We start from the raw sequence: 20,750 nt of genomic DNA, 5'->3' as shown, positions 1-20,750 counted from the left end.
CCTTTTCTCCCGCTCCTTTGCACTGTATTAGTATTAAGGCATATTAATATTAAGGCCGGACCACCTCGTAGGGACCTTAAGGTCTGTGTATCTGTGTAACTCTATGTAACACTCTCTCTCTCTCTCTCTCTCTCTCTCTCTCTCTCTCAGTAATTGCCCCAACATTGCTACTATACCATATTTATCCCATTTATTTTCACCTGCATTATCACTCATTAATTGCCCCAACATTATTATTATGTCCTATTTTTCTCACATTTTCACCTAAGCTTATCACCATATACACTTTTTATCAATTTTTATCAAACTTTAGAAGAGGGCAATTATTCAGATATTTATGCACATAACGATTTTTAAACCGTAAACCTTGAAAATGTAGATATTTATTATTTTTTCCCTTAAGGGTCATTCCATTTCTGTGTTCTTGTCATCCTGTGTCTTTGTTGGTTTGCCTTCGTGGCTGTGTACCAAGGCCTGCTATATTATTTTTTCTAATGATAGCTTTTAATTGTCGTGGTTGTTATTCCAGGTTCGTTTGTTTCCTGTTTTTCCTTTTCTTTTCACTCTTCTCTCCTTTTGATTCTATGATTCTGTTGTTTTCCCGTTTTCCTCCTCCTCCTCCCATTTTCCCTCCTCATTCCATTAGCTTTCATCCTGAATCTCTTTCGTTTTCTTGTTTATTCTTTCCTTTACCATGACCTTTATGTTAATTTTTCCTTCCTTTCCTTTATATCCCTTCATCATCTTTCCTCTTCCTTCCTCCCTCCTCTCCTCACTTCCCTCATCTCTCCCTCACCTCTCATACACACTACCATTCCTCCCTCCCTCTTCCTACCTCTCACCCTTTTCCTTGTTTTTTCCTTCCCTCATACTTTCCTCTATGGGCGGTCTCCCTTCCTTCATCCCTCTCCACCCTAACCTTCCATCCACCTCTCCCTACTCCCCCCCTTTCTACCCTCCTCTTCTCGTTTCCTTCCTCTCGTCTGATTCCTTCACCTAATTTTTCTCACTTTACTCTCTTACGTCACCACTTGACAGAGAGAGAGAGAGAGAGAGAGAGAGAGAGAGAGAGAGAGAGATCGTAGGCTCCCTGGGATAAGAGAGAAAAGCGAGTGACGGTGAAAGAAGACTAAAAATAAACTAAACGATACGTTTTGTTGTGTAAAGGGTAAAGAAAAAATAACAAATACAAAACGAAAGTTAGAGAGAGAGAGAGAGAGAGAGAGAGAGAGATTGGTCAGAGTAGCGTGGAGGTTACAATGAAGAAAATGGCAAGTTCAGACAACTGATGTGGGAGAGGAAAAGAAACATTAGAAGGAGAGAGAATGGATGGTGGGAAAAAGAGGAGGAGGACTGGGAGATGGGGTGAAGAAAGGAGAGAGTTTGGAAGGAGATAGGGAAGAAAGTGCGAGGAAGGAAGGAGGAAAGGGAAAATTAGAGATGTAGGAAAAATATGGAGTGTATAGAAAGCATACAAAAGTTGCCATAGTGCCAAGTAACGAGGCTATTTGCTACGGTAAAACTAACTGCCCTAATGGAGTATCAAAGGAGAGAACTGGAGAGATCAGGGAAAAGTGGGAAGCAAAGGAAAAGGAAAGGAGAAGGGAGGAAAGAGCTTTAGATTAGAAAAAGAGTAAGAGTAAAGAATAAAGTGAGAGAGGGCAAGCTGAGGGAAAGGAAAGGTGAAGAAAGTGAGAAGAGGAGTGAGGGAGGAGTAGGGAACGATTAATAGAGAAGTGATAATATGTGAGAATGAAGGAAAGAAAATGGTAGGGAGATGAAATGTACCGGAGAGAATGAGAGAGAGAGAGAGAGAGAGAGAGAGAGAAAGCTCAGTTACCTGGGTACGTTTAATGCTAATATATCACATGTGGCTCGTTAATATTGTTATGAAGGTGATTATTAATGTAGCTTTCTAGGGGATAACTGAACTTTAGCTCTGAATATCCGTGCGTGCTTGCGTCCGAAGTGTGTGTGTGTGTGTGTGTGTGTGTGTGTGTGTGTGTGTGTGTGTGTGTGTGTGTGTGTGTGTGTGTGTGTGTGTGTGTGTGTGTGTGTGTGTGTGTGTGCTACTACTACCACTACTACTACTACTATTACTACCACCAATAACAATAATAATAATAATAATAATAATAATGATAATAATAATTTTCGGTTTATTTATTCACAGCAGCCAATGGCTGAAAATACACAAGCTCCTAATATCTTAACCTAAAGGGGTCAACAGGCTGACTCTGGCCGCTCCTGAGGAGCGCCGACACACTACTAGGCCTCACGGAGGCTGGAGTGAGGCGTAGGCACGAGGGAATAGACCAACCAATCTTAACCCCGTTCAGTTTCGAACCTATACACGTCTTCAACCCCAGCTCGCCTTGAGCTAACACTTGACAGGTGAGAGCTCACCTCATCCACGCAAGTAGAGCGGTCTGAGCCGGGCTCGAACTCGAGTCACTTGGACTGGGAGTCGAGTTCTGTATCAACCACGCCACCAGGCGCGCGCGCGCGTGCGTGCGTGTGTGTGTGTGTGTGTGTGTATGCTTAATTATGCGTTTATTTATGGTATCTGTTTGCATGTACAGTACATAATCAGCATTACGTGCTTGAGTATAGGCTGCAAGTCAAGGTAAATTCTAGTTCACGTGATTGCATGTGTGTGTAGGCTCTAACGGAATGTGGACGGATGTAAATGTATATAATGTCCAGCTTTGCCTTCGAATTTGTCTTGACCAAGTTGTGCGAAAATAGACGGAGAAGGGAAAGAAGGTGAGACTGATGAGGACAGGGGGTGGGAAAAAAAAAAAAAACTTTACGCGAGTAGAATATATACTGAAAAATCATTGTATTATACTGTACTTGTGATGACTTCCTTTCCAGTTGTGATCCACACCACCACCTGATATACTGACTCAGATTCTGTTTTTTGCGGCTCTAGTAATTTCTGGTTCTGCTGCCATTGATACTGATATTTGATTTAAAGAAAGCGAAAGACATACCAAAAGAGCATTGTGTAATGACGTCAGTGGCAGTGACAAAACTCATTCACAGGGTTTATGAAAGGGACTCGCTTGTAGTTGGAAAGACAGTATAATGAAATAATATAAGATATATCTGGAATTTATCTGCTCTGCCAACCAACTTTACCTATTTTTTTTAATCGTCATACCCATGAAATATCAAGTCACACTTTATGGCACGGTAACTGTTTCCCGTCGATAATGAAAGGCTTACGAAGTGTTGTGTTGCTGGCTGGTCCATCTTAATCAACATTCCCTATCATTTTCTTCTCCTGAATCTGTTTCCGTCTCATTTCGTTGTCGTATCTGTTCGTTCTCGTTCTTTTGTAGTTTTGTTTTGTATTTGTTGTTTTGTGCCACCATTTTCTCTCCTAATTCATATACAGTGATTCCTCTGATGCAGCAATATACCTAATGCTTTGTCTTACTCCCTGATTCTCTTTTCATAATTCTCTCTGTGTTGTTTGCAGATGATACTCTGTTGTTAAGTGAAAACGAAGAGGAGCTGCAAGGCTTGGTGGATGAGTTTGGGAGAGTGTGTAAGAAACGGAATTTAAAGGTGAATGTAGGGAAGAGTAAAGTTATGGTCTTTGACAGAGGTGAAGTCAGTGAATGTATAGTGAGGTTGGATGGTGAGGAAATGGAAAATGTGAGTACGTTTAAGTACCTGGGGAGTGTGATGAGTAAGGATGGAAGTTTGGAGGGTGAAGTGCTTGAAAGGGCACAACAAGGAAGAAAAGTTGCTGGTTCCTTGAAAGCAATGATAAGCAACAGGAAAGTGAGCATGGAAGTGAAAAAGTTACTACATGGCAGTACGTATGGAAGTGCAGCTTAGACGTTGTTGGAAGGACAAATCATGAGTGAGAGCAATGGAAATGAGTTATTTAAGAGGAGCCTGTGGAGTCATGTGGAGAGACAGGCTGACAAATGAGGATATAAAGGAGCGTTGTGGTGTGGATGTGGGTGTGATAGGAAGTGTTAGGAGGAACACACTGAGGTGGTTTGGCTATGTGGAGAGGATGGAGGGTGAGAGACTGACGAGGAGAGTGTATGTGAGTGAGGTGGAGGGGGAGAGGGAGGGGAGGCCGAGGATGAGATGGAGGGATGGAGTGGAGAGGTATATGAGAGAGGGGGGTATGAGCTGGGAGTAGGGCAGTGAAATGGCGGGGGACAGGGTGATGTGGAGGCGATATGTTTGTGGCCACCCCGTACGGGATTGAGACGTCTGGCAATAAATAAATAGATAGTTCTCTTAATGTTCAACTTTCAGGCTCGTATTGATATGTTACGGTAATTGTCAATGTTTTCGTATGAAGTTTCTTCCTTTTCTCATATTTACTCTTCTCACATTTGTTCAGCTTTCATTAATATTTTTCTTGCAGTTCCAGTTCCATATATCTCACAGTTTTAATTATTTATCCCGGTTTTTGCTGTTGCACCAAATATGATGTTAAACGTTTTATTACTTGTGTGTATCTCCTATCTTTAGAATACTTCTTTTTTTAGTTCCTCATCTGTCAGTGTTGTATATTTGTACATTTCAATTTCACATCTTTCTTCATTTTATTGTCGACTTTCGCATTTTCGATATTCCTTGTCTGTGCCCACTTTGCTTGTGACGTCTGACACCCTCCTATCACTCAGAGGTAATCTCCTTTCGCACCACCAGTCCAACGCTTCAGTAACATAGGATATTCTGGATAATATACCAAAGTAATTCGCTGTTTGAGATTTCTTTCTTTCACAGTCTCTCTCTCTTCCCTCATCTTCCTCCTCCCCACTTCTCCCCATCTCCCATCCCTTTCATTACCTTTAAATCACTCACTCTTCATTTCCACTCTCCCATTTCACACATCATCTCCATTTTACCTCCCTCAGTTCTTTCACCTTCCCTCCCTGACTCCTTCCTTCTCTTCCTTCTCACTCTTTTTTACCTCCCCTCACTTCATTTTTGTCTCTTTATGTAGACTGATAAAGATAGTATTACAAGGAGTATATGAGGTTTCTATTTGGCGTCTTTTAACTGTTTATAAGCGCCTATTTAATTCATTTAACAGGATATATTACATAACCAGTGTTTGGTGACCTGAGACTACTGAAATGTATTTTGACAGCTGCCAAAGTTTGCCTACTATATCATTCTTAGGCCAGTATATGAGATTTTATCACACACACACACACACACACACACACACACACACACACATGTTCCCCTCGTCGCCACAACAGTCCAGCTTCCTTCTCAGTCTCACCAGTTCTCCAATGTGCTTTTCTTCTCCCTAACATTTTTCTTTCATTCCCTCCACATTTCTATCTTGTCTGTATATTTTACCTCTTACATTTCCTCACATATTGCCTTGGAAGGACATTTTATTCTTACCTTTTGGTGAAATGAATTAGAATAAAATCCATCATCTTGTTTCCAATATATATTTTTATCTCCTGTTGGTTGTTATGTGAGTAGTGTGTTGTGTGGCAGTTGTGAACTTGGCCCCTCCAGCATGACACCATACAACTGTTACACAACGTGTATGAGGATTTTGTAAACAAGATAGTGCTCTCTCTCCTCCCTCATGTCCTCCTCCCTCACCCTTACTGCTGAACCACCGAAAGAACATTTCCTTGGCAATCCTCATAATACTACGATATATTATTATTATTATTATTACTATTATTATTATTATTGTTATTATTATTACTGTATTATTATTATTATTATTATTATTATCATTATTAATAATATCATTATCATTAGCAGTAATACTAGTAGTAGTAGTAGTAGTAGCAGTAGTAGGAATAGTAATTTGTAGCAGTAACAGTGGTAGTAGTTGTTGTTGTTGTTAAGCGGGGACACAAAAGTTAAATGAGACGAAATTTTTTGGAGCAGAATGTTGACAAAGAGTAGTCCAGCTGGAGAGAGAGAGAGAGAGAGAGAGAGAGAGAGAGAGAGAGAGAGAGAGAGAGAGGAGTAAGCAGAAAATCTGAGAAGAGAAAAAAATGAAAATTAGTAGTCAGAGAAAATGAATGTTATAAGTAAAGTGTAAAGAGACAGAGGGAGGGGAGAACTGAACACTAACTAGAAGAATAAAAGGAAGTGACAAAAGAGGGAGTAAAGGGGAGAGCTGGAAGTGCACAGTAGGAGTCAAGGAATGGACGTCAGGAAGAGAACGCTAATGAGAGGAGTACAAAAGACAGTAAGAGGGAAAAGAATTAAAGTATGTATCGCGAACTATTTTATTGAATCATTGCTAACGACAGAGAAACTGACGATGGTATGAAGCACATGGAGAGAGAGAGAGAGAGGGAGAGGGAGAGACAGGTGAGGAAGGGTTGTTTGTAATGGAAACACACACACACACACACACACACACACACACACACACATCAACTTTTCCTGTGTTTAATAGTGTCTTTTCCATCATAGCCACAGTAGTCCAGTTTTACCTCTAGTGTCACATGGGAATTTTACAGCTTACGTTTCCTTCTGCTGCGGTGTGTTTTTTTTTTTTTTCTGCCCCGCTGTTTCCACCCTTGTTATTTGCATAGTGCAGCGTTACTATGAACAGTTCCCACACACCGTGTCATCATAACTAATACCACCACACCCCACACCAACAGCATACTTTATGAATTCACCCACACTGAGTAATGCAATATCAAATCAAAGTAGATCTCTTCATTACCAGTTCTTCACCTCTCAAAAAGTGCAGTAACTTCTCTCTTCTCTGTATCCTTAACAAAGCACATCGTTCTGTCTCTTTTACACAGCAGACCCGTTATTGCAGAAGCTACATGCACAATTACCCACCTTATGCTGTTTGCAGTGTGCCTTCTTCCTGGTTCATGTCGGTATCCCAAAATGGTGACTTTGGTTGTGTTCTTATAACGCAGCATCCATAACACTTTCATTCACTGCCACTCTCGCTTCTTTCCAAATGAGCCAACTATCTCCCCGTAACACCCCGCACTGTCTTGCAATTAGTTCCTTTTCTTCTTTTTTTTCGTAAATTCTACTTTGACCAATTCCATCACACACACACACACACACACACACACACACACACACACACACACACACACACACACACACACACAAAACTCCCCGTCCCTTACATTAATTCCTCCAGTCGTAATGTTTGTTTCCCCTCTTTCCCTCAACTTTCTCCCCAGTTTCTTCCCCTTCCCTCCTTCCATTATTGGCTACAAAAACAATACTCCCCCATCCCCCAACGTAATTTTTCGTTTACTTCTCAGCCGCGGTAGGGAAGCCAAGGGTTGTTTCACTAATATAATTACCTGATTGTCTTCAAAGTATATTTGGCAAATTTGGAAAACTTGGGTGTATCACGCACTACTGCAGTAAGGGACGGGGTTAAGAAATGGCAGAAGGCAACAAACTTGGGGTGGGGTTATGTAAGGGACGCGGTTGCATCAAAGCAAAGGAACAGATGTCCTACAGTGAAAGCAAAATGAAGGTACGAATATACCGTACTTGTACACATACGGTAACTACGTATTGGTGGATTAATGATCACACACACACACACACACACACACACACACAATTTCTTCCACAGTAATACAACCTTCACCAACTGGTATATAAAACCGATAACACTCTCGTCCAAAACTTTTCCAGCCCTGTGGGTCGTAGTGATCATGAAAGTGGGACACACTCTCTCTCTCTCTCTCTCTCTCTCTCTCTCTCTCTCTCTCTCTCTCTCTCTCTCTCATTTTCATTTTCAGCTAGACACAGGATATACGAATGCACATAATAACGGTAACACTTACATAGAGATTTACAAATGCACAGGTACATACATGTATGCAGTCATGTTTACACACACACACACACACACACACACACACACACACCATTATTATCCTGCTAGTAAAGTTCAAGAAATAGGTTTATAGTGAGCCAAAAATACTGGTATGGCTGTTTTTTCCTCGTATGTTTTCGAAAGCTTGAGCTGAAAATTTGGAGACTCGCTGGTGCTGAGAGAGAGAGAGAGAGAGAGAGAGAGAGAGAGAGAGAGAGAGAGAGTGTGTGTGTGTGTGTTTGTGTGTGAGTGTGTGTGTGTGTGTGTGTGTGTGTGTGTGTGTGTGTGTGTGTGTGTGTGTGTGTGTGTGTGTGTGTGTGTGTGTGTGTGTGTGTGGGTGGGTGTGTGGGTGTGTGGGTGGGTGGGGGTGGGTGTGTGGGGGGGGGTGTGTGTGTGTGGGTGTGTGTGTGGGTGTGGGTGGGTGGGTGTGTGGGTGTGGGTGGGTGGGTGGGTGTGGGTGTGCGCACGAACAGAAGTACAATTACGGTTTATTTCTTATCCCATATCCAACTTTTTTTTTTTTAATTAGGCGTCAATATTTCTTTTCTCATTTTAGTTTTCCTACTCCTCTCTCCGCCAGTCTCAACACAGTTGCGAATATAATCATTACATATATGTACGAGGCAGCACCCGAAGCCAGCCAGGTGGAGACAGAGAGAGAGAGAGAGAGAGAGAGCGAGAGAGTGTTGGCCGCATCTCAGCGAGCTCAGTATGACAGCAGCAGTCTTATTCACGACATTGTGGTTTCTAAGCATTTCTCTCTCTCTCTCTCTCTCTCTCTCTCTCTCTCTCTCTCTCTCTCTCTCTCTCTCTCTCTCTCCAGTGCCCAACACACACACACACACACACACACACACACACACACTTAAGGTTGCAATTACTGAACAAAAAAATGTATTATTACAGTCATGCGCTTAGGAAAGCAGTTTTTTCTTTTACCTTTTTTTTTTTTAATAACAGAACAGAGGATGGAAAAACAAATAAATAAAAATAAAATCAATTCACCAGATTACTGGTGTCCTCTGTTCATAAAATATCTGCAACAGTTAGACTTGAACAGCTATAGGTTGAAGTGTGGAGGGAAACAACTCTGGAGAAGCGAGTTCCAGAGAGATGCAGTTCGGGGAATGAAAGAATTCTGATGGACAGAAGTTCTGCAGTATGGCTGAGTGACATTCCAGTCATGAGCGCTACCAGATGCCCGTGTAGCACGAGGGAAGGCATGGAGAGGTGGCACCATGGACGCAACTTCGACTGATCATTTGCTGTAGAAATATCTGTAAAATAACACAAGGGAGGCAACATTCCTTCTTACTTGTAGGGGAGGTAGTTTATTAGTAATAGCATGGTTATTAATAATTCGAACAGCCTTGTTCTAAATTTTGCCTACTTGTTTTAATGCAACCTCTCCACATCCGCTCCACAAGGGTGAGCAGTATTCAAGCTGAGAGCGCACATTACTCTTATAAATGATAACTAACTGCTCGTTAGTGAAGAAGTTACGGACTCAGTACAATAATCCAAGTTTCTTTGAGGCGGTTTTAGCAAGTGATCTGACATGAGAGGTCCAGCTGAGGGTATTGTTAAGCGAGACGCCGAGAATATCAGTACTTTTGGAAATGAGAATATTTGTAGCATTGAAGGTAACATACGACTCTGGCAATACCTGCCAATTAGTAAATTGTATATATTTAGTTTAACTAGCATTAAATGAGACAAGGTTGTTTTGTCCCCATTCACTGATCGTGGATAAGTCTTGATTTAAAGAGATGGCTGTACTGAGGTGAGAGGTAGAGATATCAGACTTTGCAAATGAATGTCTGAGTGTGAATGAACTATGTAGTGTTGAGTCATCTGCATGTGAATGGATGGGATTGTGGGTGACAGATAAGAGATTATTAATATGAACGAGGAACAGGGTTGGTGCCAGAACTGATCCCTGTGGCACGCCGGGGTTAACTGAGTGGAAAGTGGAATATACAATTACATCATCTACTTTTACTCTTATTTTTCTATTGCTGAGATATGAGGAAATCAAAGGAACAAAAGAGTTTAGTCCATAGCAAGGGAGTTTGGACAACAGGGAACGGTGCCACACTCTGTCGAAAGCTTTAGAAATATCCAGGGCTACTGCATGAGTTTCACCATGTAGATCAACTGATTGATGGATGGTATGAGTTAGGAGATTGAGTATGTCAATGGTGGATCTTTCTTGGCGAAAACCATATTGTCTTTCACTAATTAAGTTGTTGGATTCAAGATGTTTAACTATGTGCTTATTAATTACAGTTTCAAAAACCTTACCAAGAGAAGATGACAGCTATTGGTCTGTAATCAGAGGGGTCAGAGGAACTTCCTTTCTTTGGAATTGGGTGGATATTGGCTTCTTTCCACAAATTAGGGAATGAAGAACTACGTATGCATAGTCTGAATAATTTTGCAAGAACAGAGGCAAGTTCTGGGGAACACTTTTCAAAACAATTGGTGGAATTCCATCTGGGCCTGGAGCCTTGTTGGTAGGTAAATTGTCTAGGATGGATTTCACATACCTTGTCTGTATCTTAAGTGGAACAATGTCGGGAGAGGCAAGTTCTAGTGCTAGAACATTCTGGCTGGCTTCCTTTAAGATAGAATTTCTGGCAAATGTACTGGCAAAGATATTTGCTTTCCCACGCGGGTCATTAGTAATGTTGCCATCTGGAGATTTTAGTGGGGGAATGGATGATGACTTGTTAAAGTTATTATTGAAAGAATTGAGAGTTGACCAGAATATTCTATTGTCATTATGGTTGCTAAGTAGTTTTGATGCTTGGTTTTGAAGGAAGTTTGATTTAGCAAGATTTATTACAGCTTTTGCATGGTTTCTAGCAATTTTAAATTGAGTGATTCAGATGTTTTTGATTTCAAGTAATAGTTACATGCTGAAGACTTTTGGGCAGTTGCTCTGGCATAGTTGCTATCAAACCATTTGGGAGAGTTCGATCTCTTAGTGAATTGTTGGCTTAGTATGAATAAATCCATACCTTTATAAGTTTGCAAAAATACTGTGTTCGTTGCAGCAGATGAAAGGAGACTTCGTGTTTGATGTATTTGAAAGAAACGTAATAATAATGTGAACCTCATTAATGCTCGTCACAGTAAATTATAGTTGCGTTTCTCGGTGATGATGCAGGTTAGGTAAATGTGAAAGTGAGAGAAGTGGGTGATGAGATGAAAGGAGTGAGTTGTGGGCTGAGGGTTATTGGTGAGGGAGCCGGGGTGAGAGAAAATGTGAGGGGTAGGGTGTGGTTGGGAAGGTAAATGAGATGAGCGAAGAGGAGGAGCTTGTCAGAGGTAAGGTAATAGTGGGTACGGAGGAGCAGAGATGAAGTGGGATGAGGAAGAGAGGTGGTGGTGATGGGAAGTGGTAGGAGCGAGGGAGTGAGTGGTTGGAACAAAGTGGCAGGGGCTGTGGTTCGATGAGGAGGAAGGGAGATGAGGGAGGTTTGGTGTGGACGAGGTAATGTAGCAGTGTAGGAATGGGGTAAGGTTGTACAAGTGAGGGGAGGGAAGGGATAAGGGATGTGGTGTGAATGAGAAAAGGCGACAGAGTATAAGGCCGGGGTAAGGTGCTAGGAGTGAGGGTAAGGAAGGGATATAGGGTATGGTGTGTGTGGGATAAGGTGACAGAGTATAAGGCCGGGGTAAAGTGCTAGGAGTGAGGGTAAGGAGGCAATAATGGATTTAGTGTAGGTGGTGTAAGGTAATAGAATCTTAGGCTGGGTAAGGTAGTAGAAGTGTGGATAAGGAAAGTATAAGTGATGGAAAGAGCGAGATAAAGGATGTGTTTCGTGTCAGTGCGTAATTAACCTGTTGCCTTGGCTGTTTGTTGTGTGGATATAAACAAAACTAATTTATTACCCTCATTACCTATTCATATTTTTCTTTCCTACAAACACATGTATATCACATGTATATTAATGCTATTTTTAAAGCAAAAAGAACTTGTGTGTGTGTGTGTGTGTGTGTGTGTGTGTGTGTGTGTGTGTGTGTGTGTGTGCGCGTTTCCCACAATGAAGCATACTCGTATCCACATTTGTACCCTAGTCCATTTCTACTGCAGCAGCCAGGCTTCTAGGAAACTGAAGAAGTAAAAAAGCAGCCTTGCGTGCTTGTTTGTACTGGTGATATAATATGCCCACGTTTTTAGCCAGAAGCCTGAAGTATAAATGTAGTATGAAATATGTATGGTAATTATACAGTTATATAAAATACTTAGTTTGTATACCGTAAAACCAAAATAATGAAGAGGAGCTTCTTGGTGATGTCGAGATATAGTATATTTATTTAATGCAAGTCAATAGTCGTCGTCCACACCTGGCCTTCATGATAGTGCCAACAGTTTCAGCAGTTCATTGTTTATATCTTTTTCTAAGTAGTTGTCCATTTCTGTCTGCTTCTACCTCATTTAGTTACTCCCCTCTTCCCCCTTTCTCTCTCTCTCTCTCTCCCTCTCTCTCACACACACACACACACACACACACACACACACACACACACACACACACACACACCTGTAATTTATCAAACCGCCTGGCCTTGACAGTTTTGACGCTAGGGTGTGAGATTCTTGAGAAGAGAGAGAGAGGGAGAGAGAGAGAGAGAGAGAGAGAGAATGAAAAACAAGACAATTTTGATAATCTGGGGCTAGAAATTAACAGTTTGAATAAGAATAATAAACAAAATATTGAGAAATTGATGAAGGAAAAAACAAGATTGAAAGTATGAATCATAGGTGGAAAAGGGAAGAGTGACAAGTAAATAATGGGTGATATTACTAATGGTTGGAATATAGTATTAGAATTACTGTAACCCGATTACCTCTCAAATAATTAAACATTTTAGGAAAAGAATAGACACATACGAACACACTTGCCACCAGAACGCTTATATTTTACCTCTTGTTTGCAAGGAAAAAATCGTCCATAGTCTGAGTCCATAACATTTCACGTAGTTGGCTTTGCCTCCCTAAATGAGGTTGACAGGCTTTTAGGAGTAATGAAGGTGGTAAAGGAGCTAATTTGGGTTTCATTAATACAGAAGTACTATACTCTGTGGATGACTATCTTATTAATTCATTCTTAGAGAGAGAGAGAGAGAGAGAGAGAGAGAGAGAGAGAGAGAGAGAGAGAGAGAGCAGAGTGATCTTTATCGGTTTTGCGTTGTGGTTTCTATACATGTTCAGCTAACTCCACTTCTTTCGTATACCATCCTTCCTCCTACCATTTATGCTTACCTATCTCATCTTTTTCTTTTCTCTCGAACATTTTCTCTCCATATTTTCCTTTTCCTATTTCCTGTTCCTTCATATCTCCTTCTCACATCCTCTTAAGTCAGTCACCTCTGCCTTCATTTCTGGTTTCGTTTTTCTTTTCACTCCTTCCCTGCTCTTTACATTAATTCTCTTCCAGTTTCTTTCATTTTCTTTATCATTTATTGCTCCAGGGGTACCCTCTCTAAACCCACGTTTCTCCTCAGCTGTTCCTGTAGTTTCTGTTTCTCTCTCTCTCTCTCTCTCTCTCTCTCTCTCTCTCTCTCTCTCTCTTCTTCTTCTTCTTCTTCTACTTCTTCTTCTTCTTCTTCTTACTACTACTACTACTACTACTACTTTGATCTATTTCTGTCTCTCCCATTCCCCCCATTCTCTCTCTGTCTTCTGAACTGAACCTTTATGTTAACCATTTCATCCTTCCTCAGTCGTCCCACTCTTGTCATAGTCATTCAACATCTTCCTCTCCTTCTTTCCTTTCTTCCTACCCCATCATAGTAGACGACTAAGAAAGCATATAGTAATTTCTACCTTTTTTTTTTCAGCTATAGAATCGTGTTCAGTAGGTCACAGAATTTCCTCTCACGTGTTTTGTTTTTCTTTGTGAGAATTAGTATTTTATTTCCAGTAATGGTGTTTTTCTGTATTTTTTCCTGCCGGTTGTTATGCCGGTGGGTAGTGGTGGTCGGGGAAGAGCCCTCGTCCCACTATCCTCTTCTCATACGTGTTGGTTAAACATTTAGTGTCATTTACCTTAACCCCAACATATACCATATGTATCACTAGGCCTTCTGTTATCTTTACCTGTACATATTCTTGTTTGTTTCTATCCATCGTTTCCATCAGCTACTATACTCTTTACTTCCCTTTTTATGACCTCCTTCTTTCCTTCCTTCCTTCCATCCTTCCTATCTTCCTTCCTTCCATCCTTCATATCTTCCTTCCTTGTATCCATTTCCGGTAACGCCAGTCTCCCTGTTACTCCATCCTCCTCTGTTTCACATACGTCATAAACCCTTGATAATTTCCCCTGCCTGAAATTGCCTAAATGGCATGCAGATTGAACATAAGTGTGTGTGTGTGTGTGTGTGTGTGTGTGTGTGTGTGTGTGTGTGTGTGTGTGTGTGTGTGTGTGTGTGTGTGTGTGTGTGTGTGTGTGTGTGTGTGTGTGTGTGTGTGTGTGTGTGTGTGTGTGTGTGTGTGTGTGTGTGTGTGAGAGAGGGGGGGGAATTCATCTTAACTGTATCCTCTCTAATAAAAAAAAAAAAGTAAGAAGGTGGGCAGTTTAAAACCTGTTCACCTATTTCATCTCTTTGAGATTTATCTATAAGAGTGTGCAGGTGATGTGAGAGATAGAACCTCTCTCTCTCTCTCTCTGGACATAAATCTTGACGTGACTGGCGGACGCTATTACTTAGATTCTTATCAAGCCTGCACTTTCACTTACCTCAGTCAAAGGGTTATTGTATTTCTTCTCTTCTCACTCTGTCTGTCTGTCTGTCTGTCTGTCTGTCTGTCTGTCTGTCTGTCTCTCTCTCTCTCTCTCTCTCTCTCTCTCTCTCTCTCTCTATGTACATTAAAAACAGAACAGAGGAAGGACAAACAAATTAATTAAAAAAAAGGTAATCCATACACCGGAGTACAGGTGTCCTCCATTCGTAAAAAACTTTAACAGTTAGACATGACCAGCTGTAGATTGAAGTTTGGGGGGAAACAACTTTGGGGAAGTGAGTTCCAAGGAGATGCAGTTCGGGGCATAAAAGACTTCGGATAGGCGGAAGCTCTGTATTATGACAGTGTGACGTTCCAGATATGAGCGCTACCAGATGCCCATGTAACGCATGGGAAGGCATGGAAAGGTGGCACAATGGATGAAACTTCGTCTGAGCTTGCCATTAAAGCATCTGTAAATTATTGCAAGGGAGGCAACATTCCTTCTTACCTGTAGGGGAGGTAATTTATTTGTTATAGCAGGGTTGTTAATAATTCTAACAGCTTTGTTCTGAATTTTATCTGGTTTAGTGCGAACTCTCCACATCCATTGCAAAGGGGTGATCAATATTCCAACTGTGAGCGCACCTGACTCTTATAAACTGAAGCTAACTGCTCGCCAATGAAGAAACTACGAACCCTGTACAATAATCCAAGTTTCTTTGAGGCGGATTTACCAAGTGATCCGACATAAGAGGTCCAATTGAGAGCATTGTTAAATGAAATACCGAAAATTTCAATACTTTTGGAGATAGGAATATTAGTAATATAGGAATCTGGCAATACCTGTCTATTATTAAATTGTATATATTTAGTTTTACTAGCGTTAGATGACACAAGATTATTTTTGCTTCATTCAGTCATCCTAGATAAGTCTTGATTCATGGAAATGGCTGTACTGAGTTGTGAGTTAGAGATATTAAACTTTGTGGATGGATGTTTAAGCTTGAATGACCTGTGATGTGTTGAGTTATCTGCATATGAATGGCTGGGATTATGGGTGACAGATAAGAGATCATTAATATGAGTTAGGAAAAGGGTTGGAGAAAGAACTGATCCTTGTGGCACACCGGGGTCCATTGAGTGGAACTTGGAATATACTGTACATCATCTACTCTTATCTTTCTGTCACTGAGATATGAGGAAATCAGAGGAACAAAATACTTTAGTCCATAGCAAGGAAGTTTGGATAGCAGGGAGTGGTGCCACACTATCATAAACTTTTGAAACGTCAAGGGCTACTGCATGAGTTACTCCATGTTGGTCAATTGATTGATGGATGGTGTGAGTCAAGAGACTGAGTTTATCAATGGTGGATCTTTTGTGGCGAAAACAATACTGTCTGTCACTGTCTGCGTTTCCTTCACACTTACTCCTTCCTTTTCTTTTATCTGTTTCTTATTCTTTTCTTATTTCTATGTATCCTCTCCTTTTTGTCTCGTATGTTCCAGTTTCTCAACCTTAGTTTTAGCTAATTTTCCTTGTTTATGTCACTGTTGATATCTCCTTTCCCTTTTCCAGTATACTGTTCTCTCTGTTTGCCTTTGATTTTCCGTTCAGTGGTCTTTCTCCATGATGTATCCCTTTTCCGTAATGTTCTCCCTTCTCCCGCCCTCCCTTCATTTGCCTATTTTGTTTTCTTGTTCCCCTCATTCCTATTCTTATTTCTCTCATTGCTACTCTTGTCCCTACTCTCTGTTTTACTTTCCACTTTTTCATTCTCCTTTCTGTATTACCTACTCTGTTCTTTTTCCTGCGTTCCATGTATGTTTTCTTTCGTTTCAGAGCTTTTCTTTTTCTCTGCCTCATATCTCTCACTTCATTCCCCTCACGTTGTTTCTTTATGTTCTCTTTTCTTCTCTATTTATCCAGATATTTTTCTGTGTGGATGTCATTTATTTCGTATATCTTTTTGAACTTTGGTGTGTCTTTCCATTAGGCAGACGTCAGTTCATTCTCTTTTCCATTTCGGTGTCAGTTTTCATCATTGCAGGTTTGTTCTGACATCTGTGCTTATGACAGTCCTGGAGTTGGAGCACGAGAAACGAATTCTGTAGAGGAGTAAATAAAGTATGTTATAACGTCAGTTTCATATTGTGGTGGAAGAAAAGGACACTCACATTCTTGGGTAAAAATGGCAGGCTGTGGTATTGTGGTGGAAAAGAAGGACACTCTTACCCTTAGGTAAAGGTGGCAGGTGGTGGGATTGCAGTGGAAGGGAGGGACACTCTTAGGTCTGGGTAAGGTTGGCAGATGATGGTCTGTGCAATATTGGTCCATTGTGATACAGTGAGTGAAGACTGACTGGCTGTGCTTGATTGGTGCAGTGCCGTGGAGTTGGAAGCACTACTGTGGTGTGACCGCGTGTGTGGCACGGCTGCTCCAGACCCAAAAACCACCTGCACCGCAAATACAGCACCACCACACTCAGTACAATGCAGATCAGCTTAATCCCACTTCTGTCTCCTCATTCCTGTTTCTTTTCTTTAAATCTTCAGTTAATTTTCCCTTATCGCATATTTCTCCCTGTATTAGTCCCTTACCGGTTAAACTGGGGGGACTATAGGTTTGCGCGATTTCGTCAGTACGTCTCCAATTTTGTGTCTGCACTGTAACTTCCACATGCATGGAAAGATTTTGATATAACTTCACAGATTATTCCCCATACCATGACAGTGTGTAGCACGCAACAACCAGCCATCTACTTTCAAGATCAAGGTCACGCTTGGGGTTCAAACAAGGTCGGGTGCTGTCATTCTTAAGAGCCATACCTACATTCGTGTTCGCTGTATAACTTCCACCTGCATGGACAGATAATGATGTAACTTTACGCATATGTTCCCCATACCATGAGGGTATATCACACTAAACAACCAACCATCTACTCCGAAGGTCAAGGTCACACTTGAGACTCAAACAAGGTCGGGTCCTGTTCGTCTGCAATATCGTGTCCACTCAGTAATTTCCACATGCGTGGACGGACTTTGATATAACTTCACACAGTCGTTCCCCATACCATGACGGTGTGTCCCGCGCAACAACCGGGCATCTACTCCCAGAGTCAATTACATATGTATGGTTATCGTCCGGTAGAGGATTTTGTATCGCATGGCAATATTGAATGCACTTGTTTTCAAAAACTTTTCATTCTCCTCGCATTTCTGTTCCTTCCCATGGTCATCATCATCATAATAATCAAACACACATTCTTTCTTTCACTTCCACCTTTCGAGTTTAATTAGGCAGCAATATACAAGACCTTCCTGCAGTATGCCGTTCATCACATCATGTCTCCTCCTTTTCTTGTGAGATTGTTTCCTCTCCCTTCTCACTTTCTGTCTGCTCCGCTGCCAATCCTCTCACTTCTCTTGGTAGTCTTTTCTCTCAAAAATCCCTCCAACACAAACAAAGCCTCAGGTGTCCAGTACGTGAACCTGATAATACTTGTGGTGGTTCAGTGCCTCCTCAAGCGTCTAGGTGGGTGGGACGTGGCCAGCATTGGAAGAGAAAGAGAGAGAGAGAGAGAGGGTGGAGAACAATCTAAAATATCTTTCCAAGATAAAATATCTTTCCAAGATAAAAATACAACTACATAGTACGATGGTAGTTCAATAAACCTTCAGTTTGTTTAGCAAGGAAATGCAGTGGTGTGAGGGATGGCAGTGATATTTAACAGGCAGGAAGTGAGGTGGTGTGAGGGATGGCAGTGATATTTAACAGGCAGGAAGTGAGGTGGTGTGAGGGATGGCAGTGATATTTAACAGGCAGGAAGTGAGGTGGTGTGAGGGATGGCAGTGATATTTAACAGGCAGGAAGTGAGGTGGTGTGAGGGATGGCAGTGATATTTAACAGGCAGGAAGTGAGGTGGTGTGAGGGATGGAGTCATTTCCTGTCTCCGACTCTCTCTCTCTCTCTCTCTCTCTCTCTCTCATATATATATATATATATATATATATATATATATATATATATATATATATATATATATATATATTATATGAGGCGCGGCACCACAGAAAGAGGCTAAGTGCCATTTTGGCCGAAATCCATTTTTCTGCATATATCACTATATTCACCCTTCTTTACCCTGGTAGTGATCTGGAACCCATCCGGCACAAACAGTAAGGTCAAGAGTTCTGTAAGTGTGAGTAACTTTTTTCACTTTTGCATCTGCGGCTCAGAGGCTATGGGAATGCCAGACAAATCATACAGGGGTAAATCACGCTATAAGCAGAACCACATGTTTTCTCTCTATGTTATTGTGTGCCACTGGTGCACGGGCCAAAGAAAACTTGTGGGAGCGTCTGGCTTGCCAGTCCCGCGTTCCCATTGGCTGCTCGGGACTCGTCCGCACCAAGTGTAGTAGGGTTACAAAGGAGGGTAGGAGGCGAGTGACATAGCCTGAAAAGTAGCTTAAAGCAGTGCTTGATGGAAAATCGTGATGAAGCCTATGTGTCGTACAATACCAGAAAACCAGTATTGGCTAGTGGCCACCTCCGTGACTCTTGAGATATTCAAGCAGGTTTTACGTTCTTTAAAGATATCTATTATCTAGCCAAAATTGGCTAGACTGTAAAGGTAATCATGAGTCTAGAAGACCCACACCTACCTAACAGGTAGGTAAGTACTTAGACAGTTGGGCTACAGCTACTTCCCTCGTGAAATCTGGGTGCCTAATGCAGCTACACAAGATAATCTAGGCTGTAGCTCCCCTACAGCACTCTCATAAAATTTAAAAAAAAAAAGTGGACATGTGAGACTCAGATTGCTTATCTAAGGTTATACTATGCTCCACTCACCACTCTGTTGCCCTACGTCTGGATCCAACTGCCCTGGATTACTAAGGATTACGTCTTTACTTATCACAGTCACCTTCCGACATCCTGGATCAACCTTACCCGCAGAATGCGTTTGGTACAATGTTCTTCCTGCTATCTATCTCTTTAACCCGCCCCGTCCCAGCCACTTTTCGACCACTGGTACCCCCGAATCCCGGGCAATTTTCGACATTTTTTTTTTTTTTTTGCTAAAACTTTCGCTTTTGGTGAGGAACATCGAAAATTCATAGAGAAATCGCTCACCTGAGGTTTAAAATACTCATTACAGGTAGGAGAGCCTCCTTACCTTACTGGGTTTTCTATCAGGCTGGCACCAAAGAAAACGAGTTCTATGGGAGGATAACTATTTCACACCACTCATAAACGGTATTTATTTATTTACTGTTACGAATTTATATGTAGTACAAGAGTATATTGGTTTACAAGCAGTAATATAGGCATTATAAGCATTGGTTCACTCACTAATACCTGACCTTTCTTTGCCACATTACCTGATCATCATTTCTAACTGTTTCTTCCTCTAATGCTATGTAAAGTTTGTCCTCCACATTGTCATTGATTGGGGAATCACTCTGGCCCTGAATTTCGTACCGTGGCATGACATGGCTATACTGGCCAGGTCACTGATAACAGGTGAATTGCTGAGAAAAGGGCATGCAGGGGGGGGAGGAGGTCATGCTGGGTAAGGCATTGTCTCTGCCTGGCATCTTGTTGAGGAAGGTGTCCCGTGTATATGTACCAAAAATGACTTGCGAAAATTGAAAATTGTGGAAATTATGAACCTTGCAATTGCAGGACGTTGAAGTACGTCCTCGGGATTAGCTGTGACAAAACGTGAGGACGTGGAAGTACGTCCTCGGGACGGCGCGGGTTAACTTCTTTCTTAGCTTCAATAGTAACTCAATATCTTTAACTTTCTTAGCTTCAATAGTAACTCAGTACTTGTGCCCAGCTACCGCTACTGTTAGTACTATACCTAATCTACCTCCTCTCTACCTTATCTACCTCCCATCTACCTTATATACCTCGTATCTACCCTATCTATCTTCTACCTAAAGTGCTTGGTCATGTTTTATTATTTTTTTTATATTTATATTCAATGTGTACACATTCATTGATTTGTACTTGCCTGTTTTCAGATACTTACCTGTTGATTGCATACTTACCTGACTTACCTGGAATATGACGTGGGGTGGGAGATGGGTGGGAATCATGCACAATACCTTTTATTCTTGGTCTATAGTGAGTGAAATGAGAAAGTCGCATCCAAAGT

This window comes from Coenobita brevimanus, chromosome 17, assembly GCF_032717465.1.
Source record: "Coenobita brevimanus isolate Jiangsu-jjx chromosome 17, ASM3271746v2, whole genome shotgun sequence".
In the NCBI taxonomy this organism is placed as follows: Eukaryota; Metazoa; Arthropoda; class Malacostraca; order Decapoda; family Coenobitidae; genus Coenobita; species Coenobita brevimanus.
This window is presented reverse-complemented; position numbering follows the sequence as displayed.